At 39.4% G+C, this 12,838-nt stretch overlaps 1 protein-coding gene across 18 annotated transcripts in view; it reads left to right on the forward strand.

Moving 5' to 3' along the window:
- The window catches only part of Ptprt (protein tyrosine phosphatase receptor type T), a 1,083,111-nt gene that overhangs the window by 323,618 nt on the left and 746,655 nt on the right, over nt 1-12,838 (forward strand). The gene's annotated exons all lie outside the window — the stretch shown is intronic.

Raw genomic sequence — 12,838 nt, forward strand, 5'->3', positions numbered from 1 at the left:
GCTGGTCAAGAAGAAGAGAGCAGGTCATGGGTCTTGGTACAATAATGAGTGGTGACAAAGAGGTCATTGTTGAGAATTATGAGGAGGTGAAGAGTCATATGGTTGTTGTAGTGACTGTGTCCTCCATCCTCATTTCTCTTTGTTCAGAACATACACAAGAGTGAAGAGAGGACTTTCAGCAGTGTCCACATGCTTGTAGCAGGACCCAAATTCTCCTCCAAAGGGAGTAAAACCCTTTTAATTACCACCAGGAATTTGTTAGAACATCTGTTTCTTTGGGGATTCTACATCAGTCTCTTTTGGATAACTGGTGCTTTATACTGGTTTCAGTCCGTAGCTGGCTGGTTCCAAGGCCAGATGCCATGGCAGAGGAGAAGAAGCTCACATCATGGTGGCTGGGACACAGAGAGGGAGGGCTGCAAGGCATTTCTTAATCCAGTTGAGCTGATAACTCACAATTAACCATTAACATATTAACCATAACAACCATAACTTGTCAGGCCTGTACTCTGTGTGCTGAAAATGTGCTGTGTCACTAGATGGTAACTGTGGGTGGTAATGTCCTTTGAAGCTGTCAGGTCCATTATACAGAGTGGCTACCAGAGATCCCTGTTCATGTGCTTCCTGAGGCTCAGGAGCAGGCCCCAGAGTGGCCAGACCTGATCATTTGAGACCTGGCCTGGGCCTGAGAGGTAGGCCCTCTCTTGAAAATGTTAAGAATAGATTGAGGGGTACCAGAGATAATTGGGTCGGAGGAGGCTACTGAATCTGCAGAAGATGGATAGGAACAAAAGATTTCCTGCAGACTAAAGCACCTAGTCAGGTGGTTGGGGGAACTTCTGAATACCCATCAGCACCTGATTCTTTAGATTCTACAGTGACTCCCTAACCACCCTGGCCTGCCTTAGAGAAATGAAGGGATGTGGCTGGACCCTAAGGTTTCATCTGGATGAGGAGATGTCACACTATCTGGTAACAATCGCCTATATTCAAGGTCTGGTTGGTTCACTTAGATCTATCAAGACAAGATTAGCTCTTTGTGTTTCTCTCTTCTTAAACCCCATGTGTTGTAATTAAGGTGTTGTAATTACTTCTTCCCAAAGCCCTGGAAGACAAGAGGAGGGCCTTGCTACCATTGACATGCTTACTACTTTAATCTTATTTAGGGGATGAGTTTTAAAAATGTATCAGCTGTTACATCTAGATCCTGCAGATCACTTGCAAAAATCTCTTACTTATGAATTTGTGAGAATCTGTGATCTACAGTCTGGCTAGCACCATGGACTTGAGTTTCTGGTTTCAAGGGAAAAAAACATCTGTGGAGGTATTTCCAAAATACCTGAGAATAGCAACTTAAAGAAGGAAAGATTTATTTTGTTTTACAGTTTCAGAGGTTTCAGTCCATGGGTTCCTTCTCCAATGCTGTGGGCCTGTGATGAAGTAGAATATCCTGGAAGTAGGAGTGTGTGGCAGAACAAAACTACTCATCTCATGGCAGCCAGAAAGCAGAGAGGGAGCAAGAGTGACAACAGAGCCAGAAAGGGCCCAGAGACAAAGCCATGTCTCCAGTGATCTGCCTCATTCATTGAGGTCCCACATCCTAATAAGCCCATTAAGCTATCACCTCCTCAGTGGAATAATACATTGATGAGGTTGGAGTCCTTGTGATCTCATCTCTTTTCAAAAGCCCATCAGCTGGCAGCCAAGCATTGAACACAATGAGCATTTTGTGGAACATTTTTGGATAACAACCATAACAAGAGAATCATCTCTAGCTGCAAGGCTGGACTATGTTTCCTCACTCTCATTTATAGATACAGACAAAGGTGTACCTGCATGAACCCTCCAGCAGGGGTTTGTAACCCTTTCCTAATTCTCTCCCGAAAGCCAACATTTTGCAGTATAGGCTCAAGGAAATAGACCTCCTTAGTGGTCCCACATGCTCTGGGCTCTTTGAGTTTATCAAATTGTAAGACCATGACTTTTCCACCAAAAGAACTGTAAGACCTCATGCATTGTCAGCATTTGGGTACTACCATGTGACACCATTGGGAAAATAGTTTCCTATCACGTGCATCCAGATTTGAGCCCCAGCTCTGTCGTTCACTAACCTGTTAGTATATACAACGGACAACCTTTCTGAACCTGAGTATCTTCCATGAAATGAGAATGGAAGTACATTTTTTCTTCATCTGATTACTGTAAGAACCAGTCAAGATAGTGGTGGTGAACATATTTTGAGAGCTCACTGTATCTGTATGTGTTTGTTGTTGCCACTATTATTGTGACTTTGAAAAACGGCTGGGCCCAGACTTCCTGTGTCAAAGAAATATAGTGCTCTTAGCCACAACCACCCCACACTTACCCACCCAGCCCCTGGGAGGACAGATCAGAACTGTTGTGGCTGCAAACCCAGCCGATATGGGCTGTAATATAGTAAATTATCACTTGTTTTGCAGTCTTGACGAGAAAAATAAATGCAATTACTCTCATGAATGTTGAAAAATGAAGCAAAGCAATGTGGATCGGCACATTTGAGGTGCTTTTCCAAATGAAAAGCTGTGCACAACGAATACTAATGGGCTTCCTCCTTCCTGTGCTCTGGCATATGGTGAGACGTCATCTTTCTGAATTAAAGGAGCAGCTGTGCCAAGTGCCAGCCATGGGAAAGGCAGCCCTGAGCACCCCGCACAACAGGATGCATTCCAGGTAGACCACAACTCCTCTCTCAGTTGAGAACCCACAGTAGGCCAGCTTCCTAATGCAGGTGCCTGAGTGGTCTTGGTGAGGCCTTTCTGCTTCAGGAACCTGGCACCTGTTCTGTTGTTCCTCTGTCCTTCTGTGTGGCAAACACTCACCAAGCACCTAGTGAATGCCAGGCACGATGCTGGCAACAGTAGAGATGAATCTTGAGCATCCTGCTCCTCTTAGCCATGGAAAGCCTTGTCACCCAGCTTGACCGACCTCAACTAGCCTCACTTTGTCAAAACAGAGACCACCAGCCACATGTGGCTTTTGAGCACTTGAAATGTGGCCAGGTCAAATGAGATATGCTTCAAGTGTAAAGTTCACACCAAATCTCAAAGACTTAGTGCAAAAGAAAAAGATTCAGGTATCTTATTAATTTTCAGATTGTTTAAATGTTGAGAAGATAATACTTTAGTTATACAGCTAGCTCTCTCTTTGTGAGTTCTGCCAACTGTGTATTTATGGGTTCTACCAGCTGTGGATTCAACCAACTGTGGATAGGAAATACTTGTGAAAAAAATTGCATCTGTACTGAAAGTGTACCAACTGTTTTATCCTATCCTCATTCCTTATGTAACAAGTATTTATATTGTATTAGGTATTATAAGTAATTTAGAGATGATTTAAAGTGTACAGGAAGTTGTGTGTAGGTTACATGCAAGTACTACACTATTTTATATAAGGGATTCAAACATCTGAGGGTTTTGGTCACTGCAGAGATTTCTGGATATTGAGGAATGACTGTATCAGTCTAAGTAAAATATATTTAAATTAATTTTACTTATTTCTTATCTTTTAAAATATCGATGATAGAAAATTCTTTTTTAATTGTCATAGACAAGTTTTATGTGGAGTACAACAGTCCAAACACCATAACCTTTTGAGATAGAAACAAATATAACTATAAGCAGTTTATTGAATGAGTTGGAATCCGAAAGGAGCAAGCAGAAAGTAACTTTATTCTCTCCCACACTGCCTGGTGTTTCCCATACTCCCCTAGGCGGCTGTTTTTCTCCACCGCTGGATGACTCCTAGTCCTAGCAGTATTTTTTCCTGTCACTCTTTAGCACTCATGAAAAATCTGGCTTTTAATGTATTTAGAAAGTCAGATCCAGTTTGGTATCAAAACACCCGTCTGTCACCCAGTTTAAATGCCCACCCTGCTCACCCCGTTCCCACACTCACTTGGGCCCAGATCGCTGTTACAAAGAAGGAAGGTGACGTTGGTTTCCTTGCTTGCTCTGTGTCCATGTGTACGTTTTTGTTCTGGTGTCTCTTCCCACTGTCTAAATGTTCCTGGCCACCTCTAGAGTTGAGTTCAGAAGACGGATCAGAGAAAAGGCCCCATCTCCTTTGTTTCTCTCTTGGCACATGACACAGAAGCCCAAAGGCACCTTTCTCTGCCATGAATTGGTTTGTGGGTCTTTTTTTTTTTTTCCTTTCCCTTTTTTCCCTTCCCCTACCCCTCCCAATTCCCCTGCTCTTTTAGACCTTTTCTTCCTGTTACACAATATCAGTTATACATTTTTTAAATTATAGTATTAAGATCTAGGAGACATTACCACAGATTTTACAGAATGTAAAAGGATGTAGAAAGCATATTACAAAAATCTTTTTTGAAATAAATTGGACAACTTCTAAGAAGTACCTTGGAAGACAAATTAATGAAACTAATGCTGGAGGAAATATAAAATTTGAATAGCACCTATTAAAGAAAGTATATTCCTAGCTTGAAAACCTACCTATATGACAACAGCAGGCTCATAAACATTTTAACTGATAAATTATATCAAACAATTAAAGCAGAAAAAAGAAGGAACACTTCTCCCCTCATTTTAGGAAATCAACATTGTGCTAATCCTAAAACTGGATAAAGATAATAGAAGAAAAAAGTATGAACATAGATAGAAATTTGTTTAACAAAACAAACTATTAGAAGTCAGATCTGGCAGTATGTAGAAAGTGGTTTTGTTATAGGGATGGCAGTGTTGGTTCAGCATTGGAAGATCCACCCCCAAAAGTCATCATTTTAATAGAGGAAAGGAAAAAGCCATATGATCCTGTCAGTAGTTGGAGAAAAAGTACTGGACTAAATTCTACAGCTGTTCATGGTAAAAGCTATCAGAAGACTAGAAGTAGAACAGAAACTTCTCAACAGATTAAAGACATGTACGCCATACTTCCAGCGAGAATGCCTTATATAAATGGAGAAGATACAATGCTTTCTCCTTAAGGTGGGGAACAAGGGCAGATATGCTTACTCTTTATCTGTCCATTAAACTTTGAAACCTAGGCCCCACCAAAATAGTCTGGCAATAAAATGACACAACTAGGATAGGATTGGCATGGCAGAAGCAAAACCTTTATATGTGGATGAAATGATCATCTACAGAGAAAATACTAAGAAATCTCTAGGAGCCCCTAGAACTTGTATTTGAATTTAGCAGGATTAGAAAACACAAGGTATATATAAAAATTCAGGTCTGTTTATACTTGCTATAAATGAAAAATTGGATATTGAAATTTAAAAGTTATGTAGGAGTACAAAGGACCTAGAAAAGTTAAAAACAAAAACCAAAACAAAAACAGAAAAAGTGTTGGAAGACGTTTAGTACCTAATTTCAAGACTTCTTCTAAAGCTACAGTAATCAAGGCAGTGTTGGTGTAAGGAAAGACATATAGATCATTGGAATAAAACAGAGAATCTAGAAATAGAACAACACATATATGGTCCACTGAGTTTTGAAAGATTATTTAATATTAGCATTTTATAGGATATAAACTTAATTCAAGAGCCGAGGAAGAGATAGTGTTTTCAGCAAACGGCACTAGAATACCTGGTATCCGTATATAAAAATTAACCTCCACTCTTTTTTCCATACATGAAAATAACTTGAAGGGATCTATGAACCTAAATAAGAAAGCCTAAAGTATAAAACTTTAAGAAGAAATTATATGGGAAAATATTTATGAATTCAGGGTAGGCAAGAACTACCTAGGATACAAAAAACATGATGTATAAAAGAAAAACATTGATAAATGAGATTCCATCAAAATTTAGAACTTTAAATGACATCATTAAAATGAAAAGTAGTCCTTAAACAGACCATATTTCCAATGCATATAACCTATGAGCAGAATATATAAAGAATCCTTAGAGCTCATTAATAGGCAACCCAATTAAAATGTAGACATAAGATGATAAATAGCCAGTATAGCACAAGGAATGGTGTGCAACTCTAGAATCAGAAAAATACTAATCAGTACAATAATAAGATTGAATTATACCCTCATTAGGGAGATGAAGTTAAAAGTTTTAAAAGCCTTGTCATGACTTTTTCTTTTTGTTGGATTCTCCCCCTTTGCATTTAATTTGTCACGCCCAATGGATTCATTCTTCTGGGTTTCCTGGGGTTGTGATCCTCATTGTCTTTTCCTAGGGTATTGTCTAAAATTTTTTGGAGTGCTGGTTTGGTATTCATGAAGTTCCTGAGGTGCTCTTTATCATGAAAGTATCATTTCTCCATCAGTTTTGAAAGATAGTTTTGCAGGGTACATCAATCTGGGTTGGAGGCTGTTTTCCTTTAGGGCTTGAAATATATCACTCCAAGCTCTTCTTGCCTTGAGTGTTTGCATTGAGAAGTCTGCTGTGATTCTGATGGGCTTCCCTTTGTATGTGATTTGTTTCTTTTCTCTCACTGCTTGAAGAATTTTGTTCTTCTGTTGGATTTCTGGAATCCTAACTATTATATGCCTATGTGTAGATTTTTTTTTGATTAAGGCTAGCTGGAGTCCTATATGCCTCACTTATCTGTATGTCAAGTTCTTTTCCCCTGCTTGGGAAGTTTTCTGCCATCACTTCTGTGAACAGTTTTTTTTTATGTCATCTGCACTCTGTCCTGTTTCTTCATTGACTCCAATTAGTCTTATGGTATTCTTCTTTGCATGATCTAGCAGCTGCTGGATTGATTTCTCATGTTCCCTTACAATTTTAAAGCAATTTTTCTTTTCCTGGTCACTAATTGCAATCTTATCTTCTATATGTGAAATTCTATCCTCACATTGGTTCATTCTGCTGCACAGACTTTCGATGAAGTTTTTAATCTGTTGGAAATCTGTTTGTATCTGTTTTATGAATTCCACTTGTTTCCTATGTTGAGATTCCATCATGTTCCTCAGATCCTCTATTTTTTTAATCTGTGTCCTCTCTAGATTTATTAATCATGTCTTGCAACATGAGCAAAGTCTTTGCTGTTATCTGAGTAATTATTTCTGATTTCATTTTTCCCAGATCCTCTTTTGTTGCTGGTTCAGAGAGTCCAGGTGCTTGAGTATCAGATTGTTCCATCTTGTTTCCCTTTGGGGTTGCTGTAGGTGATCTAGAAGTCTGTTTTTGAGGCTTGTTTATGTGTCTTCTCATTTCCATGGGGGAGGGGTGCTTCTGGCGCCCACGCAGCTCACCTTCTCTGCCCAAGAGCTTAGGATGGCAGTGGGGGGGGGGCTTCCTTCTTGGTTCTGGGACCAGCTCAGCTTCTCTGCCCTAGAAGCTTGGGTTGGCAGTGGGGGAGCTTCCTTCTGGGTGCTGGGACCGGCTCACCTTCTCTGCCCTAGGAGCCTGGGATCGATGATAGAAAATTTAAACTTGCAAATGTGGCTTGCACTATATTTCTGCCCGACACTGCTGATCTAGTCCCTGGTATCTGTCCCTTCATGTTCTTGACTATCCTCCCCTTTGCTGGCAAGGGCTTGTCAGTCTTTAAACCACACCAGATTCTTTCCTGCTTCCAGGCCTTGGCACTTGCTCCAGGCTTTTCCCCAGCTCTTTTTCAACAAATATCACCTCTGTGAGATTTATTCTCTTGACCATCATTTTAATATATGCATCTCCTGTTCTTCATATCAAAACACTCTTTCTTCCTATCATAATACTTGTGTATTTTATTTACTTGTTTGAGTATCTGGTTCTCTTAAGAGAATGGAAGGGTGAGGAACTTGTCTGGTTTGTTTTGTTTTGTTTCCAGTTCTAATGTCACGTCTTCCACAGCAACCAATGCATAGTAAGTACTCAAATTTTCCTGCAACCAATGCATGAATGATTTAATATCACATTAGTATGACAAAGGAGAAAATATTTTAGTTATTTTTAGGTGTTGAAAAGACATTTTGTTTATTTGTTTGTTTTTTGGTACCAGGGATCAAACTTGGGTCCTTGCGCTTGTGAGGCAGGCGGCAGAACCACTGAGCTAAATCCCCAGCCCTAGACACTTTAAAATACTCAATAGAGTCCTGCTTTATCAATCAGTTAAGGAAAGTCTAGGTGACAGATAAATGAATTACAGATAAATGGAGGTAGGATCAAGGTTAAGGGAAATGGCAAGGAATGGTGAAGTATCCAGGGCCTAAAATAGTGAAAACCATTACTACTCTTGGTCTTCAGCCAAGGGAAGGGAATTGTGCTAAGGGGCTGCTGGTAGCCTATAGAGGACGATAGCTACTCTCTGGTTTTCTGCCAGATTCTGCCATTGTCCAGACTTAGCCAGAACAGATGGCTAAGGGAAGCTGGAAGATAAAGACCAACTAGGTCAGCCTCTCAGGGCACAGAGGAGAGTAAAGACTGTCACACCTGTTTTGATGGAACAGAGTGGTGATGGTGGGGGGAACAGAGAATAATTACCATCCTGAGAGACCTAGAAAGCCGTTATCATAATGTGATAGAATATGTCTATTCCAAATCAACAATCCATATCCTGAAAATATAAGGTACTCATCATTAAAATTACTTAACATTTACTCAGGGATTTCTAGTAACTGATGGAAAATGCAATTATGGGAAAGATAAAGTTACTATTTATATTATTATCTACCAAAAACTCGAGAGAAATAAATGAAAAACTATTACAACCTGATGAAAGAGTCCACTAAGGTGACTAATTAGGAAATAAATATACAAAAAACAACAATTTCCTATAACCCAGCAATAGCAATTAGGAAACATAATGTAAAAGGATTAATTCTATAAAAGTAGGAAAAAATTAAAGACAGAGGAATTAGCTCAAAAGGCAATATGTAGAACCTTTAGAAGGCAGCTATAAAGTAAGAGTGGAGAAATACATAAGCAAACAGATATATCTCATTCCTAGATATGAAGATTTACTATTTTAAAGCTTATGGATTTAATTTAAAATATATAATGCATATTACAATAGAAACTTATAAGTAATGTCACAAACTGATTTTAAAGTTTACCTATGAAAATGAATAGGTAAAGACGATCAAGCAAATGTTGGCAGAGAATAATGGTGGAAGATTTCTATTTCCAAGTTTTAGGAATACATTATGAAACTAACATAGTTCAAGTAGTGTACAATCCAAAAGAAACAGATAGATAAATAGGGCAAATATTCTCCTAAAAATGAAGTATATATGGTATTCATACAAGTGTCCATGATGAGGCTGTGTGTGTGTGTTGAGAGGTGTTCATTTCATACTGTGTACCAAAATATATTCTAGATGAATGCAATACATTCCATTTAAGTGTAAAATATTTGAAAGTATTTAAGATATGTAGTACATATATACACATTTAAATAATCTTGTAGAGTAGGACAGTATTTTGATGATACTATTGAAGGTAGAGCAGTAAAGAAACAATTACAAATTTGTCTCTAAAAATCCATAAACAATATGAAAGATCTATATCAAACTATGCTCTGATACTTTATATATATATATGTAATCAATGTAATTTGTATGGAAAGAGCTTTTATAAATCCATAAAAGAATGACAAGTGATCCTTTAGACATATATTTTGTATTGGTAGGACTTCTGAGAAATACTGTTGGTATAAGTACGAATTGGTGTAGTGTTTAGAGAGGACACTTTAATATCTGTCAAAAACATGAAGTGTGCATCTCTGGTCAAAAATGGTATTTTTATTTATTTATGGTCAGAAAATTTATTCCAAGGAAATCGTCAGAGATAATTACAAAATGAAATAATCTTGGTTGATCTCCCAAAGTATTTCTCCACCCATAGTTTGAAATGATAAATCAACTTGCTTAACAGCGTGGCTGTGATGGTCATTTAATGACTGGCCCAGGAAAGCCTGGGAGCTATAAAACCCTAGAAAAGTGGTATGTATTCTTGATTAAATGGGGACTATTTTGTTTTTCTTTCTTTCTGTCCCGATCCTGAGCCCCTTGGACACCACTGGGGTGTCTTCTGCTATTTCAGCTCAGAAAGGAGCAAAGGAGAGAAAACTCTTATTCCCATCTCAAGCTAAGCAGGGCTGCTCTTAAGGTTGGATGCTCAGCTTGACTTGACAAGCATTCAGTTAGTGATGACGGTGTACAGGACAAGACTTGGGTCGGGAATGAGGGTGACAACGACTTCTGCTTAACCATGTTTTAGTTACAATTCTCTGAGTACCCTTCTCAACTAGGTCTTGACCCTGACCCCTGCCTAGGCATTGGGTTGTGTAGAACAGTTTTGCTAAGTTCTTTTAACAAGAACCCTCCTTTCACCTTTGATATCTGTCTTAGTTTCTCTGGGCTGCTATACCAAAATATCATAAACTAGATTGCTTATAAATACAGAAATTTATTTTCCACAGTTCTGGAGGCTGGCACGTTCAAGGTCAAGGCACCATTAGGTTCCATGTGGTAAGAATAGCATCTTCCTTGCATGTGATGCCTTCTAGCTATGTCCTCACATGGTAGACAAAGCAATGTAGCTCTCTGGGGCCTCTTTGGTAAAGGTACTAATCTTTCATGAAGGTTCGGCCTTCATCACCGAATCACCTTCTAATGGCCTCATCTTTTAAAACCCTGGAGGTTAGTATTTCACCATATGAATTTTGGAAGTATGTAAATGTTTAGAACAGAACAGTATCTGATCACTCTGTCTGGCATTCAGCAAGAATCCTGTAAAGTCAGTTTAACAGGAATCCTCCCACCTTTGTCTCCACATAGCACTCTCCCTTCCATTCACTGTGCTTTGGGGCTATAAATCCCTAGCTCTTTTTACTTAATCTCTCTCTCCTTTTACAGTAGTATTGAATAATGACTTCCTTACTATTTTCCCATTGCAAGTAAATCCCAGACTGCCCCATAGGAGCTTGGAGTCTAATAGGTAAATGGGTAGGCAGACATTTATCAGCATTATGGAAAAGGAACACATTCAATTACCGGCTCATCAGACACATTGAGGACCTACAATATGTCAGGCGTTGGGATTGCATCTGAACCAGATACTCCAGCTCCTGCCCTTGTGAAGCTCACAGTCCAATGAGAGAAATGAATGATAAAGAAAAAGAAAGAAAGAAAGAAAGAGAGAGAAGGGAAGGGAAAGGAAGGAAAAGGAAGGGAAGGGAAGAAACTACAAACAGAAAAAGTAGAGAAGGGCTAGGTTCCTTATCTCTGGAGTAATAGTGGTCCCAGGTAAACAAGTAATCTTCCTGCAGGAGATGACTTCTGAGTTACATCTCCAGTGAATGTAACCATTGCCTGTGGGCTACAAGACTCAACTGTTTCAGAGCTCTTGTAAGCACATTTGTGAATAAATACATTTTTGGATGGCTCAGGAGCTAGTCTATGATGCACAGGTAGGGGGAGGAAGGCAGCTGAGGTTTCCAGAGGCAGCCTCTCTGAGAGGAGACACGGACAGGGAGATTATCCTAATAGGATTTCACAAAGACCACTTAGCAGTTGCTGAGCTTGGGGGAAAAATAGTTATGAGCTGAGGGTGGAGAAATAGCCAAGAATCTGGCAACTCTGTGAAAGCTTGGAGAGAAAAGCTGACAGCCAACAGACAGAACAAGATGATGCTTGCAAAAAGGTGTAAGGAATAGACAAGAGGGAAAAAGTATTCCGAGTGATCTGTATGGAAATGGAAGAGCGTTAATGTAACTTGGGACATGCATTAAGATAATTCCAGTTCTAAAAAGGAGCAGAGCCAGGACTTATCCATTATAGCCCTTCACGCTGTCAGGGATGTTTGGAAACAGATGTGGGCAGTGGAAGGGCAGAGTTTGGATGGAATGAAAAGATTTGTGAATATGAAACACCACAGGCAGAAATAAGATAGCTAATCCTAACTCCTCTTTTGTGATGGAGAAACTGAGGCTCAGAGAGATGAAGTGACTTCTCCAAAGCCACACAACATAGTAAGTGCCAAACATATGAGTAGAACCTTGTACATTGCTGGTGGGAGTGCAAAATGGTGCAGGCATTGCAGAAAACAGTTGGGAGCTCCTCGAAAGTTAGATATCAAGTTACAACATGGCCCAGTAATCTACCCCTACACATGTACCCTAAAGAATTGAACCAGGCATTCAGATTTGGTCCTCACTGGGTCCTCTGGTCATTTTATTTTACCCAGCTGCTGCTCTCATCATCTATTTCCTCTCCTCTTTCTCTCCTTTTTTCTTCCCTCTTCTTTCATGTATATGTATATTATCTTAAGTGGTAGCTTTGTCTCTTATTAAATATATGATGGCTTGGTTTCATTGTCCCATCACTAAAGGAGACAGGATAAGGGCCCTGCCACCCTAATAGTGTGTACATTTTGCACATAGTTTGCCAGCACATGTTCAGGGGCTGTGTTCAGATCTAGCATCGATGAAGACTACCCTAACCTCAATATGTAAACCTGGAAAGTTGTCTAGAAGATAATGTAGTCCCACTTTTGAAACAGCTATCATGTCCTCTCATCTTGGCATGGTTTTTGTATAGAGTTCATATTCTTCTTAATTTTGCTGAGATTACAAAGTAGTTGTCTATTTATGTTTCCTGGAGCATCTCTTCTTCCATGGTGAGTTTTTTCTTTTTAAATAATCTTTGCGTGTTTTTGTGGCTTGTATCTAGATGCCTCCACAAAGGCTTATGTGGTCATAGGTAGGAATGTTCAAAGGCAGCTGAATTAGGGAGTGTAAATGTGGGTTAAGAGCATGATGCTGGAATTAAGGTTGTGAATAATGGAAGTCCCACCCTGGGTATGGATGGAACCAATCAGTAGGCTTATAGCCTGGATGGAATGTAAGGGACAGAAAGAAAGGCTTCTTGCTGCTGCTGCTGCTGCTGCTTACTGCCT

Source organism: Heterocephalus glaber, unplaced genomic scaffold (assembly GCF_053883595.1).
Source record: "Heterocephalus glaber isolate CG9 unplaced genomic scaffold, H.glaber_assembly_v1.0 deba00001673, whole genome shotgun sequence".
Taxonomy (NCBI): Eukaryota; Metazoa; Chordata; class Mammalia; order Rodentia; family Bathyergidae; genus Heterocephalus; species Heterocephalus glaber.